The following is a 21,859-nucleotide window of genomic DNA, read 5'->3' on the forward strand; positions in this document are numbered from 1 at the left end:
GTAATGCTGATCAAACCCAGAGTTTTGTGCATGCTAGGCAAGTATTCTACCCATTGAGTTCTATCCCCAGCCCTCCTTTCTGTCATCATTAAGCATTATGTATTTAAAAAATAATTCTGGGGACTGGAGAGATGGCTCACCTGTTAAATCCTAGGCTCATAACCAAAAATTAAAAAAAAACATTTTGTTAAAATTTAATGGCAAAAAAAAATAATAGCAATTGTCCAGGCGGTGGTAGCATGCCTTTAATCTCAGCACTCAGGAGGCAGAGGCAGGTGGATTTCTGATCTGCAATAATAAGTTTCAGGATAGCCTGATCTACATAGTGGTGAGAGACCCTATCTCAAAAAAAAAAAAAAAGTGTGACCTGTACCTCCAACAAAACAATGGCCTTTACCTCCAAGCCAGTCTCTGAGATCCTAACATGAAGTTCAGATTTAACTAGAGGGCAAGAGACATGCATAGCTAAGCAGTCCTGGTTAGTGTGTGATACCCCTCATGATTCCCCAGGTTCCAGTTCTTCCTGCAATATGATCTGACCTCTTTCCAAGGGACAAACCCTCCCCAGCTCCACCCCTCACACACACACCAGCTCCCAGCCCTTTTCCTCTCCCAACATAAGAATTTTTTTTTTTTTTTTTTTTTTTTTTTTTTTTTAGTTTTTTGAGACAGGGTTTTTCTGTATAGTTTTGGTGCCTGTTCTGGATCTCGCTCTATAGACCAGGCTGGCCTCAAACTCACAGAGATCCACCTGACTCTGCTTCCTAAGTGCTAGGATTAAAGATGTACACCGCCACCACCCAGCTGTGAATTCTTTAATAAGTTTTTTTCAAATGTATTTTGAGCGTTTTGTTTGCATGTATGTACGTACACTATGTGCATACCTGGTGCCCAAGGAACTCAGAAAATTCAAGTGTTGGATTCTTCTGGAACTGGAGTTACAGATGGCTATAAACCACCATGTGGGTGCTGGGAACTAAACTCAGGTCCTCTGCAAGAGCAGCAAGTGCTCCTAACTGCTGAGTCCTCTCTCTAGCTAACACACACGTGAACTGTTAGTGGTTTTGGTCTAAAAGTGTAATTATTATTAATTATTATTGTGTGTTGTGGGAATCAGTATATGCTGGAGACGGCATATGAAAAGCCTGAGGTGTTGCCATTGGAATCTGTGCTGGAGGTACCCGAGAATGAGGACATCAATCCCTCCGGCCTGCCCTGCCAGACACTCTACTAAGCCTGCCTTCTGTGCGCCAGGGAGAAAACCGCCCTTGTGTCCTGAGGGCAGACTTTATGGCAGATGCATGTCATGTTCTCACCCATCCAACTGGTACTGGTTCTTGTCATCCTCCTAATCTACTTGCTCTTTATGATTTTCTTTCTCTCTCCTGCAGTGGTTTCCATGAAATTAGAAATGATAGTGAAATTAGAAATGATAGTGAAATTAGAAATGATAGAGCTGCTCTGCAGGTCATGGGAAAACCCAGAAGGGTGGTGACAGAAAACTGTAGATGGAGTGACACATAGATGGGACAGAAGACAAGAGTTGCCCAGAACTAGTTAGAAGACAACTTGATGAATTACAGAGAGATGAAGAAGGACTTAAGCTGAGAGGAAGCTGGCAGTCTGGCACCTTAAACCACTGCTTGTACTTCTGTGCTTTCTGAGAAACCTCAGTAGATGGCCTCTGGGGTGCTAACCTCAGATGTTCTGATAATTATTAACCTGCGAAAGAATAAGATGGCATGCTTTGGCTTTCTTCCTGGGAACTTCTATGTGAGATCAAGGGGCATGGGGTACACTTTGCTGATTTCCAAAAAGAACTTTTGAAACTATTGTGAAGAACCCAATCACCTGTTAAATTTTCTCATCCCCTATTTCCTTGTATTATTACAATAAAAGACTGGGGCTGAGTTGGATCGGGAGAAGGCGGAGAAGACGCACACCTCCAGATCTGACAAGACTCGTCAGCTTGCACCAACCTATGTGTCCGAGTCCTTTTCTTGCACCTGCCAGACATCCCTGCTCTTCCCTCGAAACTGCTGAAGCTGGTCCCCGGCAACTGGCACATAACAATGTGGGGCTTGAAGGGAAGACCCTAGGGTAAGTATTGTGCTTCCGGTCTGGTAAGGAACCTGTTGGGGGGGGGGGGACCGCGGACCCCTCAGTCAAAGAATAAGGCTGAGAAAGGAGAACATGAATTTAATAAAAATGGGACAGGTAGAATCTACTGAAGAGCATATGTACAAGAAAACACTAAGAAGACTGTTATTTTTTTCTCCCGCCCCCAAGAAGACTGTTATTTTAAAAGGGAATTGAGTTTGAAAAGGGCAGTTTAGAAGAATTTACCACTTTTATTAGAAAAACTGGCCCTTGGTTACCTGAAAAAGGAACTCTAGCTTCTCAACTGTGGGGAAAGGTAGGAAATGATATAAGAAACTGGCTGCCTGAGCACAAAGAGGAGACATGATTCTGGTATGCCAGAAAATGCTTTACTTTACTGGTTCATTGTTAAACAAGCAACGACTTACGCCGAGTTGCCTGAACTACCCACATCAGCAGCAGAGGGAGAGTTAGCTCCTCTTACTGAGGGAAAAAAAAAAATCGCCTTTGTATGCTTCCTCAGGGAAGACCCCACCAGTGAAAGGAAAAAAGGAAAATAAGGCTTGTGTTGTTGAGGTTTCAAACTCTGACTCAGAATCTGACTCCTCAGATGATGAGGAGGAGGCATTAGATCCTGAGGATGCTTTTGAGGAAGAAGCAGCCAAGCATCTTAATCCTGATTGGCCTCCTTTGAGACAGCCCCTCACTAATAGAAAAGGCCTTACAAGGGCTGGGCCACGATCTCGCTTATGGCTCGCTGACAGAAGCTCGAGCTTGAGAGAAGCTGCTGCTGGCCCTCCCTATGACAGTCGTGGATAGGGAGTCCCAGTGGGAGGCTATGCCCCACAAACTGGTAAAAGAACTGGAGGAAGGTTGCTCAAATTATGGGCCATCAGCACCATGTGTCCTCTCCTTAGTAGATAATATCTGGGGAAGCCACAGGCTACTACAGATTGGACTGTTTTGGCCAGGTCATGCTTAAGAGGGGGACAATTCCTCCTGTGGAGGTCTGCTTATGATGATGAGATAAGGGCCTTGCTTGCCACCAAAGATTAAACCTGAAGAGGTGGAAGACTTGGGCTTTCCCTTATATAAGGGACAAGGAAAATGGGCCCCAGTAGACCAACAGATTAAAATTCCTTTGCCCATATTGAAGAAAATTGCTTCTGCCGCCATTCGAGTATGGCACTCACTGCCCTCCAATGATTCCCGACCCCAGCCTTGGTCTGCTGTTAAGCAAGGAGCTGATGAAACATATGCAGATTTTGTGGCTAGACTCATTGATGTTGTGGAGAAATCAGTGGCCGATGCAGGTGCCATTGATAAAATACTGAAACAGTTAGCGTATGAAAATGCTAACAGAACTTGTCAAGCTCTACTAAACCTAAAAGAGAGTGATGGCAGATGATCTGCTCTAATTTTTTTCTCCCTCTATGGTACAAGGAATGGCTCTTGCAGTTACAATCCAGGGAAGGGTACCTGGGATGCCACCCCAACTAAAACAAAAAGGGGGACACCTCGGACCACCTGGAGCTTGCTTCAAGCATGGAGCAACTGGATATATTAGTAGAACCTGTCATAAAGGACAGGGGACTCAGTTTGTTACCACCAGTATGGGACAAGTTCCTGCTACACCTTGCCCACATTGTCCAAAAGGGTATCATTGGCAAAGAGATTGTAAATCTAAATTTCATAGGAATGGGCAGCCACTGGGAACAGCTTCTGCGCCTTACCAGAAATGGGCCCTGTCCCAGGCCCCCCAAATAATGGAGACATCAGTCAACAATCCATTTCTCCCATAAGGACCATCGACTCTTTGTATAGGACCTCCCCAGGGAGTGCAGGATTGGACCTCGGTTCCTCCACCACAGTCATATTAACCCCTGACTCTCAGACTGTTAAAATCCCTACAGGAATTTTTGGACCTCTCCCTAAGGGGACTGTAGGATTCATTTTGGGGAGAAGCTCAACCTCAATGCAGGGAATAAAAGTGTTACCAGGGGTGATTGACTCTGATTATACCAAGGAACTACAAATAATGATTTAACCAGATTCAAAAACTACTATGACTCACAAAGGTCAAGGAATTGCACAACTGCTCTTACTTTCTTATCTTAAAAAAGGTATAGATATTACTCAGCAGCCTAGGAACAATGCAAGTTTAGGCTCCGGTGATTATATCTTTTGGGTGAAAAAAAATTAAACAGGAAAGGCCATTAAAGACCCCAGAGGTGACAGGGGATGATTGGTTTTGGACACTGGTGCAGATGTATCTTGTATCTCATCAAAAGACTGGCCTTCATCATGGCCAGTTCAGACTACTGCTGCCTCCCTTACAGGGGTAGGACAGGCATCCAATGTGGCTCAGAGTGCCACCATCCTGCAATGGAAGGATGGTGAACCAGCTGGCACCTTCCAGCCATCTGTGGTGCCCTCTTTGCCTTTTATATTATGGGGAAGAAATATCCTGAATCAAATGGGTACCTATCTGATTTCTGCATCAGACCCTGTTTCTCAGACAGATGCAAAAAATGGGATTTCAAGAAAAAAAAAAAAAGGCTTGGAAAAAACCTGCAAGGGTGTACTGAACCAGTCCCTGTTAATCAAAAACTGGATAGATATGGAATGGGGTTTCAGCCTTTTCAGTAGGGGCTGCTGCTTTAACAGCAGATAAGATTTCTTGGAAATCTGACAACCCTGTCTGGGTCAATCAATGGCCCCTTTATGGAGACAAGATCCAGACAACACAAGATTTGGCAGAGGAACAATTGCAAAAAGGACAGCTAGAAGGAAGTACTAGTCCATGGAATACTCCTGTCTTTGTTATAAAAGGAAACCAGGAAAATGGAGATTATTGCGGGATTTCAGAAAGGTAAATGCCACTGTGGAAGACACGGGAGCCCTACAACCTGGACTCCCCTCTCCTCATGTATACCTAAAATTTTTTCCATCATTATCATAGATTTACAAGACTGTTTTTTCACTATCCCCCTACATCCAAGTGATAAAAAAGATTTGCTTTCAGCCTTCCTCCAATTAACTTACAAAGACTTTATCAGAGATATCAATGGAAGGTTTTACCTCAGGGAATAAAGAATTCCCCAACATTGTGCCAAAAATTTGACCACGTCTTAAAGAAGGTCAGGAACTCCTTTCCTGTGATAATATGTCATTATATGGATGATATCCTCCTTGCCAGCTCTGATCCACAGGTCTTGGAGCAGTCATTAACAGAATTAGTTACTCAATTACAGGTTTATGGCTTAAAGATAGCTCCTGATAAAATACAAAAGAATCCTCCTTATAGTTATTTAGACAGAATTATTACAAAAGATGTTATAATACCATAGACCCTTAAAATTAGATATTAAGCTCTTAAAAAACCTTAATGATTTTCAAAAATTACTAGGGGAAATAAATTGGGTAAGGCCATATTTAAAATTAACTACCAGACAATTATAACCTCTATTTGATATCCTTAAAGGGGATTCTAATCCAAAATCAAAGAGACATGACCCCAGAGGGATTGGAGGCTTTACCTTTAGTAGAACAAGCCCTTAATAATCAACTACTATACAGATATGACCCTGACTTACCACGTGGTCTAATAATTCTAAGGACCAGATTTGCCGCCACAGGAGTTATTTGGCAAAAACAGGGTCCTCTTAAATGGTTACATTTACCTGTATCCAGACCAAAAGTATTCTCTGCTTATTATGACCTCTGTTCCCAGTTAATAATTAAAGACAAAAATTTTGTGAAAAGATACAGATTTTATTATTGCTCCCTTTACTGCTGAACAGGTTGACTGGTTAATGACAAATTCTGAAAATTTTGCTGTAGCATTAATAGCTTTTGCTGGGACACTTCAATATCATTTGTCATCACGCCCTGTGTTACAGTTTTTACAGTTGCAATCTCTGATCTTTCCATCTAAATATTCTTATGAGCCCTTGAATAATGCTCATCTTATATTTACTGATGGCTCATCTAATGGTAAGGCTGCAGCTGTTATTGATAAAACTAAATTTACATCAGCTCAAAAAGCAGAGATTTTTTGCTATGATTAAGGCATTTGAATTATGTAAAGAAGCTTTAAACTTATATACTGATTCACATTATATTTTTAATCTTTTTCCTAATATTAAAACTACAGTTATTAATATGGATAAATCCTCAATTAATGCATTGTTGCTCCAACTTCAAAGCTTGGTACAGGCTAGAACTAGTTCTTACTTTATAGGGCATCTGCCGGCACAGTTGCCAGGACCCCCTGTGGAAGGAAACAGACAAGTGGATGTGCTTACTCACTTGGTGGTGAACCCTACTGAAAAGGCCATCGCATCCCATCAATTGCATCATCAAAATTCACAAGCCCTGAGATACTAATTTTCTTTGACCAGAGAACAAGCTAGACAAATTGTTAAAACGTGTCCTCACTGTCCCACTCACGAAGCTTCACTCCCTTCTGGGTAAACCCATGAGGACTGTCACCTAGACTATTATGACAGATGGATGCGACACATGTGGCTTCCTTTGGAACGCTTTCTTATGTGCATGTCTGTATGGTCATTTGCTCTGGACTTTTTACCACAGCCGGAACAGGAGAGGCCTATAAGGATGTCGTGCAGCATCTCTTTGCAGCTTTTGCACTTATGGGGATGCCTAAACATATAAAGACTGATAATGATAATGGTCCAGCCTGCACTTCAAAGGCTTTTCAAGATTTTTGCCTCAAATTTTACGTTAAACATACCACTGGGATTCCTTATAACCCTCAAGGACAAGCCATAATGGAGAGATTAAATCAGTCATTAAAAAATGCAAATACAAAAATTACAGGAGAGACTTTTAAGTATCTTTCTCCTCCTCATTTGCTGCATCATGCACTTTTTGTGCTTAATTACCTTAATAAAGATTCTGAGGGATATTCTAATATAAAAAAAAAACATTGAGAATCCAACGTCTTGCCTAAATCTTTGATGAAATAAAAAGATGTTCTTTCTTCGACCTAAAAAGATCCAGGCATTTTGCTATCCTCTGAAAGAGGATCTGCTTGTGTGTTTTCACAGGATGCCGAGTCACCAATTTGAATACCAAACCATCTCACCAGACCCTACGCTGCTGATCCCATCGACCCTGCAGAAAAAGCCCGGCCAAACCGCAAGCAGCGTCAGAGGCACATGCGTCAGAGCCTACTTCCTAATATGGCCCAGCAGCTGGATAGTTTTGACTTTCGTCTCTGCTCATCTGAATGTACAGGGAAGCACTTCTCCTGTCCCGTTGCCTACTCTTGACCAACTTTGTGAATTAATTCAGCAGGCTAAGAAGAACTTGGAAAAGTTGGGGATACCGGTGACTCATCTCAACATCCTTTTGGCTGTTTTCTCACTGCTGATGTTGCAAGTATTTGCTGCTGCTGATCTTTCTCTACAGCTCATTATTGGACTTACTTGCCTGATCTCATTTTCATCATGCTACTTGGAAGGATGGTCCTATTAAGGTTACTATTAATAATACTCATTTGCAGCCGAGTGCCTTTAATCCCAGCACTTGGGAGGCAGAGCCAGGCGGATCTCTGTGAGTTCAAGGCCAGCCTGGGCTACCAAGTAAGTTCCAGGAAAGGCACAAAGCTACACAGAGAAACCCTGCTTCGAAAAAAAACAAATAATACTCATTTGCTTGGAGGACAGAATAATACATATTTAAAAGAAGAGATGCTTAAAGGTAACAACTACTCTGGTTTAGCTGACTTCCTTCCTGTTTTACTGTTGCTTTAAATCACCCAGAAGTTTTCAGTTACAGGAATGACAGTTAATTTCTGATTTTCCTTCTCTGTTACAGTGTTCTGATCAGGTTCACAATAGAGATGTTTGGTTTTTGAAGCTCTTTCTTCCTCCTCGAGGGGGCTCAGCCTTTGAGCAGACTCCCTCTGCCCTTCCTTCTCGCTTACATCCTTGCTTGGATGCTGGGGAATTGGAGTGTGCTTGGACAAAGGTTCCTGGTGATGGCTATCCGCTTTGGTGGTTTTGTGGTTTTGCACAGAAGACTGTTTCTCTGAAACCTTTCAATACTTCCTCTTTCTTGCTGAAGGACTGGTCTGTTAGCAGTCTGGGTTTTGACTACAAGTCACAGCTTGATCAGTTGCACTACACAAAGGGAGACTCTCATCCTCCATCTTCGCCTGCCAATGCCTGGTATCCTCCTGGCTGGGTTTCACCTGTTTTTCAACCTTTTTAATCTTTCTCAATTATTTCCTGCTCAACTTAATTTATTTAGACTTTTTACAACAACACATAAGGTTACTTTGGTGAGGCCACACTCCAATGTTAAACTTCTGCTCCTGTGCAGGCCTGTGTGGGTGCTTCATATAGCATTCTCCCTACAGGGACGGACAGCAAGTTACAATCTGCTCTGGATGGCAATAACATTTATCATGTTTCTTGTACTGTGTTTTATCTAACTGCCTTTCTTCCACTCCTAAGGGTATTTTCCTTATTTTGCGTCAGCCTCCTTTTTGCTTCTGCCGGTTGCTGTTAATGGGACATGGTTTGCTAATCCTGGCTTGGAAGCATTACATCAAGCTGCTGCTGCGCTTGTTGGCCTAAGGGTTTTGTCACTGCCCTTATTTTGGGTATTACTACACTTATAGGTATAGTTTCTTCTTTGGCTATGTCTACCACTTCTCTTATGAAGGAGGTGCATTCCACACATCATATTGATCAGCTCTCTAGGAATGCTAATGTGACATTAATGATTCAGGAAAGAACAGACAGGTCTTGAGGATAAACTTAATGCTTTGGAAGAAGCAGTACTGTTTATTGAAAACGAGATACAAAATATCAAGATTAGACTGGCAGTACAATGCCCCTTTATGATTAAATGGATTTGTGTCACTCTTCTTCAGTATAATGCGTCCCAGCATAACTGGGATACTATCCAAAAACATATTTAGGGTGTTTGGAATCATTCTTCCTTTTCTATGGATATTACTCATTTACATCACCAAATTGCTGAAATTAGTAAGTCACTTGTAGGTTCCTTCTCTCTCGAGGTTGCTGCTGCTTTTACATCCTCGGTGCAGTCTTATACTGGCAGTTTGAATTAAAATACATTCATCTATAATGTTGCCATTGCTGGAGGTCTTTTTCTCATTGTTTTAATTCTCTTTCCAGTCCTCATAGGACTACTTTGTTCCACTATCTCTTCTCTAATGGTGGATATTCGCACCCTCCACCTAAAACAAAAGGGGGAGATGCCAGAGACGGCATATGAAAAGCCTGAGGTGTTGCCATTGGAATCTGTGCTGGAGGTACCCGAGAATGAGGACATCGATCCCTCCGGCCTGCCCTGCCAGACACTCTACTAAGCCTGCCTTCTGTGGGCCAGGGAGAAAACCGCCCTTGTGTCCTGAGGGCAGACTTTATGGCGTATGCATGTCATGTTCTCACCCATCCAACTGGTACTGGTTCTTGTCATCCTCCTAATCTACTTGCTCTTTATGATTTTCTTTCTCTCTCCTGCAGTGGTTTCCATGGAATTAGAAATGATATTGAGATGTGACAGTGGCAGGAGATAGAGCTCCTCTGCAGGTCATGGGAAAACCCCGGAGGCTGAGGAAGCTCTTCAGGCTTGGGACAATCATACAGAATGCAAAGTTCAGAATTATAGCGTATGGGATGCGATACACAGGCAGGCTGAATTACATTTAGTGCTTGTGCAAAATTCAACCTTAGATGACCCGAGAACTCTGCCTGTGCATGCTAAGCACAGTCCCGAAGAAGAAACCATTTAAACCCCAGAAGGCCAGTGACAGAAAACTAGATGGAGTGACATGTAGATGGGACAGAAGACAAGGGTTGTCCAGAACTAGTCAGAAGACAACTTGACAAATTACAGAGTGATGAAGAAGGACTTAAGCTGAGAGGAAGCTGGCAGTCTGGCACCTTAAACCACTACTTGTACTTCTGTGCTTTCTGAGAAACCGAAGTAGATGGCCTTTGGGGTTTTGACCTCAGATGTTCTGATAATTATTAACCTGCGAAAGAATAAGATGGCATGCTTTGGCTTTCTTCCTGGGAACTTCTATGTGAGATCAAGGGGTACACTTTGCTGATTTCCAAAAAGAACTTTTGAAACTATTGTGAAGAACCCAATCACCTGTTAAATTTTCTCATCCCCTATTTCCTTGTATTATTATTATTATTTTTAAAGGTTTATTTATTTATTATGTATAGAGAATGTATGACTGCAGGCCAGAAGAGGGCACCAGATCTCATTACAGATGGTTGTGAGCCACCATGTGGTTGCTGGGAATTGAACTCAGGACCTCTGGAAGAGCAGTCAGTGCTCTTAACCTCTGAGCCATCTCTCCAGCCCTCCTTGTATGATTACAATAAAAGACTGGGGTTGAGTTGAATCGGGAGAAGACGCACACCTCCAGATCTGACAAGACTTGTCAGCTTGCACCAACCTATGTGTCCGAGTCCTTTTCTTGCACCTGCCAGACATCCCTGCTCTTCCCTCGAAACTGCTGAGGCTGGTCCCCTCAATAGTGTAGTTATACACATAGGTGTATGACTGAACATGTGCAGAAGTAGAAGGCAACGTTCAGAAATAGGCTCTCTTGCTGTGAGCTCTAGGGATTGAAGTTGGGCTGTCAGACTTGGGAGTAGGCACCTTCAGCTGCTGAGTCATCTCACTGGTCCTTTATATATTATTAATTATTATTATTAGTGTGTGTGCTGTGTGCAGGTACATGTGCCATGGTATACAGAAGATGGCAAGCAAACAAATCTGGGAAGCTGGTTCTCTTTAACTGTGGGGTCCAGGGATTAAATTCAGATCAAACTCACACAGTAATTTTTACCCACAAGCTTTACCCGCTGAGTCATCTCACCACCCTTTTTTAAATTTTTTATTACTGCTATATGTATGTCTGGGTGTGCTGCTGGTCCATGGCACCCATGTAGAGATCAGAGGACAAGTTTTGGGAGTTGGTTCTCTTCTTCCACCATGTGGGTCCCAAGGATTGAGCTCAGGACATCAGGCTTGGCACCAAGCACCTTTACCACTGAGCCATCTTACTGGTCTTCTTTCTCTTTTTGATCATCTCAAGTGCCGGATTACAGATGTGCACCTTTATTCCTGCTAACTCAATTGTGTGTGTGTGTGTGTGTGTGTGTGTGTGTGTGTGTGTGTGTGTGTGTGTGTTGTATGTACATGCATGTGCAAAAGAGCACACATGCCACATGTGTCCGAGTGCCTGTAGAGGCCAAGAAGTTGTCAGGTACCTTGAAACTAGAATTACTGATGGTCCGACTTAGGTGCTGGGAACTAAACCTGGACCCTCTGGAAGAACAGCAAATGCTCTTAACTGCAGAGCCGACACTCTGACACCACAACTCAATACGTTAAGCAGCAACTGGGAATGCTGACACTTGTCATCTGGGTTATGCAGATATAAAAGATGAGCAGAACAGACTGACTTAGCTCCCACAGGTCTATAAATCTAACTGGAGAGCCATATATGACAAAGCACATCTATATTCCTAATTTGGGGCAAGAGGCCCAGTTCAAGGTCATTCCTAGTTAACAGTGAGGTTAAAGACAACCTTGAAAAACAAACAAAAAACAAAGCAAAACAAAATCCACACAATTAGAAAGAGTTCATTAGACATATGACAAGGTTTGGAACCCAGTTCACTAACCAGACACTCTGTTTTGCCATCAACACCCAAGAAAACAGATCAGACACCTCGATCTAAAATCAAGATAATGTTTTCAATCTTGCATGAGAGCCCAGGGTGGCCTTGAACTTTCTACCCTCCTCTTAGTTTCTGCAGTGCTAGAATTATACTCCTGTAGCTTTTTGATAAAAGTTAAGTGTTGAGAACATTGGTTATTAAAACATAATTTTGCAACACCCTTGTCTGATCTCTCTAAGAAATATACAGATGGCAGGATGCAGCTGGAATGACACAATCTCTACTTCCTCTGTGGGCAGTCAAAAATCCTATCATTCATTCAATAAGCACTAGAGACCTAAAAAATATTTATTATTGTGTGTGCATGTGTAGGCATGTACATGTAGAGGTCAGAGGACAACTTTGAGGAGCTGGTTCTCTCCTTCTACTGTGGGTTCCAGGGATCAAACTCAGGTTCCAAGTCTTGAATGACAAATTTTTTTGCACACTGAGTCACCCACTGGCCCTGGACTAAACAATCTTACCAAAAGCAACTTAATGGGTGATGGGTTTTTCTGGCTTACAATTAGAGTCTATAGTCTATCACCTAGGGGAAGTCTAGGCATGAATTCAAACTTTTCACATCACATTGACAATCAAGAGGAGAGAAATAAATGGATCCTTGGTTGCTTGCTCTTCTGTCTTATACATACATTTCAGAGTCCCAAACCAGGGAATGATGGCACCTTCAACAGGCTGGGACTCCCTATAGGAATTAACAATCAAGACAATGCTCCCATAGACATGCCCACAGGCCAATCTGATTTACACAATTCCTTACTTAGATTCTTTCCAGGTGATTCCAGGTGGACAAGTTGACAATTAAAAGCTAACCATCATATAACAAAGGGGAAAAAAATGACTACTCCAACAGGATGGATTAAATAAAGCAGTGATAGAAGGGCAGAATAGAAGAGGGAGTATGGGAAAAGGCAACATTAAAAGTCTTTTGAAGACAATGCATAGAAGCCTACCTTCCTAAAATTTATACTTGTATAAAAAGAGTTTAAATAGAATTACCCTGTAGCCAGGCAACAGTGTCCCCACTGGATATACCACAGGCTAACAAATCAAAAAGTCAGTGCCAAGAATGCACTACCTCTTTTGGTGGTGTTGCACAGACCCCCAAACATTATAAACTATTGCCATTGCTTTTGGTTACCCTTCAAAACTTGAGAATAAGACCCTGTTGCTGAAGACACCACATACTTGAGCCTCAGAACATGAAAAAATCAAACTGTTGGGGCTGGAGAGATGGCTCAGAGGTTAAGAGCACTAACTGCTCTTCCAGAGGTCCTGAGTTCAATTCCCAGCAACCACATGGTGGCTCACAGCCATCTGTAATGAGATCTGGTGCCCTCTTCTGGCCTGCAGGCAAACATGCAGGCAGCATGCTGTATACATAATAAATAAATCTTAAAAAAAAAAAAAATCAAACTGTTATTAACCTGGAAGCTTCATCCCTACTGACTAGCTTTTAGTGCTGAGTGCTATGCATGCTACTGGGGAGTGGAGGGGGACGATGGTCAATCTTTATATATATAATTTATTTTTATGTTCATTGGTGTTTTGCCTGTATGTATATCTGAGAGTATCATGTCAAATGTGCTGGAACTGGAGTTACAGATAGGTGTAACCTGCCATGTGGGTGCTGGGAATTGAACCTGGGTCCTCTAGAAGAGGAGCTAGCTAGTGCTTTTAACTGCTGAGCCATCTCTTCAGTCCTGGAATCACCAATCTTATCCAGCTGTGAACTCTGCAAGCTACAATAATGTCCACTCTGGCAAGATATGCCCAGTGATGCAACCACTAGCGGCACAAATGCTATGGGAGTAGCCAAACACTTTCTGATTGGACTTAAGACCCTTCACATAAAATGGAACCCAGACCTGCATTATCAGAACCAAGAACCTGTGGCTAGTTGGTCATAGGAGGGAACCTACCACTATTATTCTGCTAAATAGACATAGTATTAAACAAACTCACGACTTATCACTATACCCACAGACTATCTGTTAGCCAGATAGTCTAGCCAAAATGGTGAGCCACAGTTTTAACCCTATCGCAATCTAAATCTTCATCGGAGAAGCTTCTTGCAGTAAGTAGCAATCAACACACAGAATAAGAAGTTTTGGAGTGCTCAGCCCTAAATGAGACATCTACATCACACCCTTCCCCTCAAGGCTCAGGAATCAAGAAACAGGGGACAGTCAGGGCCAGAGACCACAAATGACTATAATGAAAGTGTTTCCCAGACACACCATGGCACTTACACAAATGAACTCATAGTGGCTGTATAACAAGCACAAGACCTCTGCAAGCTCAAGCCAGACAAAATCCCCGCACAGAGGGGAAGGTGAGATGAGGTCTAACCCTAAGCAGAGGAATTACTGGCAGCTTATGGGAGGAGTCTGTTGTCAGTTTAAAAGTGCAACCTCTTGTAGGCTGTCCACAGTCCAGTGGATGGAGTATTTGGGCAACACAATCTGGACTTGATGAGAAGGAAAAAGAGGAGGAAGAAAAAACAGAAGCAGGAAAGCTGGGTGGGAAGGCAGATGGCAACTCATCTGGGAGAAGTTGGAGAAGGAGTGAATATGATCAATATATACTGTATTAAGCCCTCAAAGCGGAAAAAATATAAAGAAACGATCACAGGTATATTGTATGACAGACCATATTTCATGCTGATATTGAGTGATTTCAAAGCATCATTATAAGGTGTTATTAGGTGCTGCAACCTATGACTTGATTTTGACAAAAGATGCTGAATTGGTGTAAATACTAGAGGCTTTGTATTTATGTCACATGCTATTAACACAGAACTAAATGCATTATTAGTTGCTTCCATATTTACATGCCAGTATGCTATTCATGATCAGTCAGTCTGAAAGAAGGTGACTATGGGACAACAAAATATTGAGAAACCATAATCACTAAACTTTTATTATAGTACATTGTTGAATTTCTTAGTTATTTCTGTTCATCTCCTACTGTAGTGAATTCATAAATTTATCACAGATGCATATGTTCAGGGGCAGAAAATGATACACGTAGAGTTCTACACCCTCTACAGTTTAAGCTATCTACTGACATTCTTAGATCAACCACAGGATCTGGGGAGATGACTCGGTGAGCAAAATACTTGCTGTGTAAATATGAAGACACTGAGTGTGGATCCTAGCACCCATGTAAAATCCAACAGGCTAGCACATGTCAATAACCCCAGCACTGGAGGGGGTGTGAGGGCAGAGACTTGTCAGCCAGATAGTCTAGCCAAAATGGTGAGCTATAGTTTTAATCCTATCTCAAGAATTAAGATAGGTGAAGACACAGATATTGACTTCATAGTTCAGCGTATCTAAAGACATAAAAATACACATGCATACATACACAAAATTATGATTTTAAAACACATTTATTAAAAAAGAAAGTCTCTCTTATAGATAAGGGGACCATTATACTGTTCATTTCACTCAGCAACCTGCAGATGATGGAGGGAGGTACCAGGTGAGAAAAAAACTCACGTGACCACTGCACACTGGGTACAGTTTCATTATGGAGAACATGGGAAGATAAGCAAAGAGAAATATATATGCTGCTTACTGAGGACCCCAGATGAAACCAAAGATGCTGTTAAAAAGGGGGAAATGTACTCACAAAATGTGGTAATATGAGTAAGGTATGGTGATACAGACTTGGAATTCCAGCACTTAGGAGGTGGAGATAGGAAGTCCATGAGTATAGGGTCATCCTCAGCTACACAGAGTTCAAGGCCAGCCTGAGTCCTGTTTCAAAATAAAACCAAATATGATACTATAGTTAACAAAGGAGAACATGCTTAACAACTGTTCCCCAGTTTATATGTGAGAATGGGGTAGTTGGCTGAGCACAGTATTAATGCCAAGGACAACAATCAAAGTTTGAACAAGTGTGCTAGTCCCTGCACTTGCCCTTTACGAAGGACAGTAATTACTGGCTAAGGTACATTCATAATGCAGCAGCATCCTCCCGATAGCACACAAACTCACTGCTATACAAACTCATTCACACGTCAAACTCAAGCCGCTCCTTGTAAAGTCTAGGCATCTCAGAGACCTCCACCTAGGTACAGGGACTGGGAACAGGAGCCACTGTTCCTACAGTTGTAATTTATCAGAGGGCCCAGATTTGATACAACACTGGCTTGGGCTTTAATATCCATGCCAGATTAATGGGATATCCATGACCTGGAGTATTATGGGCAGCTGGGTATGGAGAGTCAAAGACTCTATTTGTGATAACCTGTTCTCAGATAGCCCAGTAGGCATGTCATTTGCTGTCTCAAAGCTGAGAAGGGCCATTTCTTCTATCAGAATAGTATGGCAACAAAAGGCTATCTGAGACAGATACACCACAAGGCATAAGAAATATTGATGAAATCTCTACAGTGAAGAAGTAACGAAGGACACTAACATGATTAGCTGTTAGTTTCAATTTGTCAATAAAATTTTAAAATAAGGATGTATCCCACCAGAACTAAAACAGCACAGCCAGCAACATGGCTCAGTAGAAAAAGGTGCTCACCATCAATTCCAAGGCCCCACAGGGTGGAAGGAGAGAATCAACTCTCCCAAGTTGCCCCCTGATCTAAACAACCCCCCAAATAAGTGTAATTAAAAAATAAAGGAAAGGTTGAGTGAGTAAAAGATGCTGCATTTTTTTGTGTCATTTTAATACTGTGCCAGGGCCAGTGAAATGGTTCAGCGGATAAAGGTACTTGCTGCCAAGCCTGAAAAGCTGAGTTCTATCCCTGGAACCCAGAGGTTTGTAACAGACAATCAATTTCCATAAATGCTGTGGCACTCCTACATGAGTGTAAGCACCCCACACATAGACACACACACACATAGATAGACACACACACACACACACACACACACACACACACACACACACACACACTAAATGTAAAAATGAAGTGTGCCAAATGAAAATCCTGGAAGACACTATCAATGTCCTACTTGTGGTCCTAGAGAAAAGTGTATACAGTTAAAATGTTGTCTGAGGCCAGGCAGCGGTGACCACGCCTTTAAACCCAGCACTCGGAAGGTAGAGCCAGGCGGATCTTTGGAGTTCGAGGCCAGCCTGGTCTACAGAGCGAGTTCCAGGACAGGCTCCAAAGCTACATAGAGAAACCCTGTCTTGAAAAAATAAAACAAAACAAAACAAAACAAAAAAAGATGTTGTTTGAATGGACTGTGTGTGATAACAAAGTTGCTATGATACCTCAAAGGCAGACTGGAAAAGCATGCTGTGTTCAAGCTGGAAGAGTGAGGCACAGTACAGCTAACAAGCTGTTGAGATAGGCACCGAGGGGCTGATGAGATGGTTCTGTGAGTATGCTGCTTACCATGCAAGCCTGTTGACCTGAGCTCAACCCCCAGAACCCACCCACATCAGGAAATAGGACAGGGAGAGAACCAACTCTACAAAATTGTCCTCTGACCTCTATGCACATACCCACACACCCACATCACACACAATAATAAATTAAATAAAAAGAAACAGGCACTAAAAGGAATACATTAGCCAATATATAAGTAAAAAATATTTACAAGTTGTTGCTTGAAGAGAATGAGTAGCAACATTGAGTACTGTATATGGGGCTTTGACTACGAAGCCACAACACTGAGGCTGTGGTAAAACACTTCAAGGTACCGTCTGTGTCTATCTGATCCATGAAAATTAGTTACATAAATTTTGGATTTTGAATTAGATCAGAATATAAAACTATTTTATTACTTACACCTGACAAAATTTATCACATATATACCTTATATTATTCATATTAAAATGCAGACATACAGAAATATATAAAGGCAGGAGCAAGAGGAAACATCAGCTACATAGTGAGTTCCAGGCCATCTAGGGCTACACAGCAGGAATCTATCTCAAAAACCATAAATGAAAATGTAAAGACTGATTTAACTCACATAATCTACTAAATTACATTGTATTTTAAGCTCTTGAATGGGACTCATTTTGAAATCATTAACTCAAGGTGGACACACCTATACTCACAATGCTGGGGAGCCTAAGGTAGGAGGATAGAGGCCAAGGCTGACCTACCCAACACAGCAAGACCAATACATACATACACACACACATACAAACAAACACACACACACACACACACACATATACATACACACATACATACATAAGTATTTTGGAAAACCTGAAGTTTAAAAGTCCCTTTACTTTGCTCGTTTGAGTTCACAGCCAGCAAAAATGCTGCTTGGGGAAGGAGAGGAGGGGGAGGAGGAGACACAAAGGAGAAAGAACCAATGACCAGAGCAAGATTACAAAGCAAAAATTAAATAACACTTCTAAATATCATCCCCAAACAATACAAATTCAAACACAGACTCTCACTATGTAATGCTGGTGGCCTCCAACTTGTGCTTTCCTGCCTCCGTTTCCCATGTCCTAGTATTAGAAGTATATGTCACTCAATGATTTTTTTTTTTTTTTTAGCCTCAGTTGCCCAAGCACTAGAGGACAGGTCACCCATGCAAATACAGCTTTTGAAAATTCAGGCGAGTGCTCTTATTCACTTAAAATGGCCAAGTGATTTCCCTTTTCAAAACAAATGCCTTGTAGTTACAACTAAAAATCTGCTTATTTTCCTAGAATAAGTTTTAAATGAAGTTAAAAAATTGATTCAGAAATTGCTATATAGGTAAAAGACGTGGAAAAAGGAGAAAAAGATTAATGTATGTCAAAATAAAGTATACATATGTCCTCTGACCCAGAACACTTGTCCTTAAAAGCTTACTCTGACAATACACCTCCATAAATACAAGGAAGGGGGATAAAAAGGCTGACAAATTGGCTGAAGGCACTTGCAGCATAAGCCTGTCTACCTGAGTTGGGCCACTAGGACCCACATAGAAGGAGGAAAGAATCAACTCCACAAAGTTGTCTTCTGACCACAACCATGTCACCATCATTAAGGTATGAGCATGTACACATTAAAAAAAAAAAAGGACAGGGACATGTATTCACTGCAGGTGACTAATGGATGTTAAAAAAAATAGGTGGGATGAGAGCTGGGGCTCAAGACATCCCTCCCGTCAAACTATCAGCCTACAATTTTTTTTATTTAAAAGGACAAATCTCTGCAAAACAAAGTGCTGGGGCTGTAGCTTGGTGCAGAGTGCTCGCCTAGCATACCCAAGTCCCTGGCTCTAATGGCCAGCATTGCAAACAAGCAAAGTGCTGTAATAGGCAGGGCCTTTAGCAAGCACCAAAATTAGGACCACAACAACTAGATGCCTCCCTAATAAAATATAATCCAAGTATGTGATATCTACCAATTATCTTCCACATAACCTTTTGAAATCTTTGGAGTTGGCAGTGGAAGCCGTGGCACCCAAATTTACTGGAAACAAGATGTGCCTGTTAAGCTAGCACTTGGGAGATGGTGGTAGGAGTCCAAACTCAAGGCCAACCTAAGCCAATAATAAGCTTAAGACTTGCCTGAACTGCATGACACCCTGCCTCAAAAAAGGGAAAGCTGTGCCTAGCTGTTCAACCATGTATGGCAACTTGTCTACTACATGTATACAGCCAATTAGTTGGTAACCTTTACGGCTTATAAACAAGTACAATATAGATGTCTTGTGGTTTTATTTTGATTTTTTTGACACAAGGTCTTGGTATGACCTCAACTTGCAGTGATACTCTTGCCTCTACTGCTCAGCTGTTGGGATTGCAGGTGTCTACCACCAAGCCCAGCACAACACGGAAATCCTGAATGGATCATATACCTCCACACACCCAGAAGCTTGTTGGTTGTTTTGTTTTGTTTGTTTCTCTTCTTTTGTTTTTTGTTTTGTTTTTTTGGTTTTGTTGTTGTTGTTGTTGTTGTTGTTTGTTTTTTGTTTTTTCGAGACAGGGTTTCTCTGTGTAGCCTTGCGCCTTTCCTGGATCTCGCTCTGTAGACCAGGCTGGCCTCGAACTCACAGAGATCCGCCTGCCTCTATGTTGGGATTAAAGGCTTGGGCCACCAACACTTTTTATTTCTTTTAAACAATGTGGAGAACTCTGAATGTCTATAGTTCAGATATCACATTGCATCATTTTTAATTTTCAGTTCTTTTTTTTTTGTGGTGCTGGGAGTTGAACCTAGGGCTTCACACATGCTAGGCCAATGTTCTACTACTGAGCTGAATGTCCAACTGGTTTTTAACATGTTTCTTTCTTTCTTTTTTTTTTTTTAAGAGACAAGATCTTATGTGATCCAGGTTGGCCTACAATTTACTATATAGCTGAGGATGACCTTGAACTCCTAATCCTCCTGCGTCTATGGATTAAGTGCTGGGATTCCAGGAGTATGGGCTACCACACTCGAGATTATATGGTATTAGAGATTGAACCTAGGCATTTGTACATAATGGGCAAACACTCTACCACTGAGCTGCACACCCGGCTCTATTCTCTAACTTTCTTGATGGAAATCTAGTAATTTTGTTTTGATTTAAGACAGGGTTTCCCTGTGTAGCCCTAGCTGTCCGCGAACTCAGAGATCCGCCTGCCTCTTAAAGGCATGTGCCACCACAACCCTGCCATATTCCCCTTTATTTTCAGTTTACATCTTAGCAAATAAATCACCATACAATATATTTATCTATTAGAGGAAAGAGCAAACAAACTTCTGCAAAAAGATGAATGTATCACAACAGATTCTGGACCATCTAATATGCAAGTACATTTAAGGATTTTTTAAAAAGAGAAATAGGGAGGGAATGTTGTGGGAGAGAGAACACTAATTTATCAATCTTAACAGTTAATTCTACGATTTTTAATAAAGCTTCCCACATTTCCTCTGTGAGGTCCATATTTTTAAGCAGTTTAGTGATGCACAGGCCTAAGAACTAAGAGAAAGTATCTGTAGCATGCACAAGGTCCTGGACTTGATCATTAGCACAAGAGCACAAAAGGGACGGAGGAACGAACACAGGCCTAGGAACTTTGTACAGAACAGCCTAGTATTATTGTTTGTTGGGGTTTTGCTTGTTTTTTAATACAGTGTTCCACTATGGAGCACTGGTTAGCCTGGAACTCATTATGTATACCAGGGTAGCCTGGAATTCATAGAAATCCTCTTGCCTCCTGAGTGCTGAGATCTGAGGCATTCACAGCCACACTCGGCTGAGTTTTCTTAAGTGGACTTGAGTTCTACCAACGTTTATACTCTCACCAGAAAGACGTACACTCTAAGTAACTAAGTACGTCTTTGTATCTGAAGCTAATAGTCAACACACACACACACACACACACACACACACACACACACACACACACACACACACACACAGAGTCCAGTTTTCACCCGAGGCATTCGTTTCTAATTTTCTTAAGGAAATCGGCCTTTTCCAAAAGCCACCGTTCACTAAGTGCTCACCAAAGGCGCTGAAATCACAAGGTTTATGATGCTGGTCACTCCAACTACTCCAGCGAAAATTCGTTCCCTTCTGAGGAGAAAACAAAAACAAAAACAAAGCAACCAGCTTTTTTCCATAAAAGTTGCTAGGGCGGCTTTTGAAGAGCGGGAGAGGCAGACACCGCCAGGACGAACCCCGGGGCGCTTTCCACCCCGGTGACTGACAGCCTGAGAGCCTCGGCCTCCGCCACGTCCGAGGAGCCGCGGCGCGCTGCAGAGCTCAGCGCCCGCGTCCCGTGTCCTCCCCACCAACCTGCAGGCAGTGCCCGGACCGCGGAACTCACGAAGGCCACAGCCCCCAGGGAACGCCTCCCTGCAGACACGGGCCGGAAGAGACGGTCGCGGCCCTGGCGTCACTTCCGCTCGCGCTTCGTTTACTGCAGGGTCGGGATTCAGATCCTACTTCATTGCATTCCCTTTGTCAGAATTCCGGTTTCTTCGCAGTCTAAGGGCGGGGGCGCCGGGGTAACTTCACAGCGGGAGCTGGAGGCCAATGGTGGCCTCGAGGACAAGACAGAATTGGAAC

The 21,859-nt window shown here is 42.3% G+C and overlaps 1 protein-coding gene across 8 annotated transcripts in view; it reads right to left on the bottom strand.

Annotated features, from left to right (window-relative positions):
* The window catches only part of LOC102924041 (zinc finger protein 426), a 42,539-nt gene extending 20,847 nt beyond the window's left edge, over positions 1-21,692 (bottom strand). The window contains exons 1-3 of one of the 8 annotated variants that reach the window (XM_076575757.1): positions 21,587-21,692; positions 21,295-21,364; positions 15,504-15,631 (exon numbers count right to left, since the gene is read on the bottom strand). The gene's annotated coding sequence lies outside the window, so the exon portion shown is untranslated. The other 7 variants (XM_076575755.1, XM_076575753.1, XM_076575754.1 and 4 more) reach the window with 7 other exon arrangements.
* Positions 21,693-21,859: the final 167 nt, after the last annotated feature.

Source organism: Peromyscus maniculatus, chromosome 7, assembly GCF_049852395.1.
Source record: "Peromyscus maniculatus bairdii isolate BWxNUB_F1_BW_parent chromosome 7, HU_Pman_BW_mat_3.1, whole genome shotgun sequence".
Classification (NCBI taxonomy): Eukaryota; Metazoa; Chordata; class Mammalia; order Rodentia; family Cricetidae; genus Peromyscus; species Peromyscus maniculatus.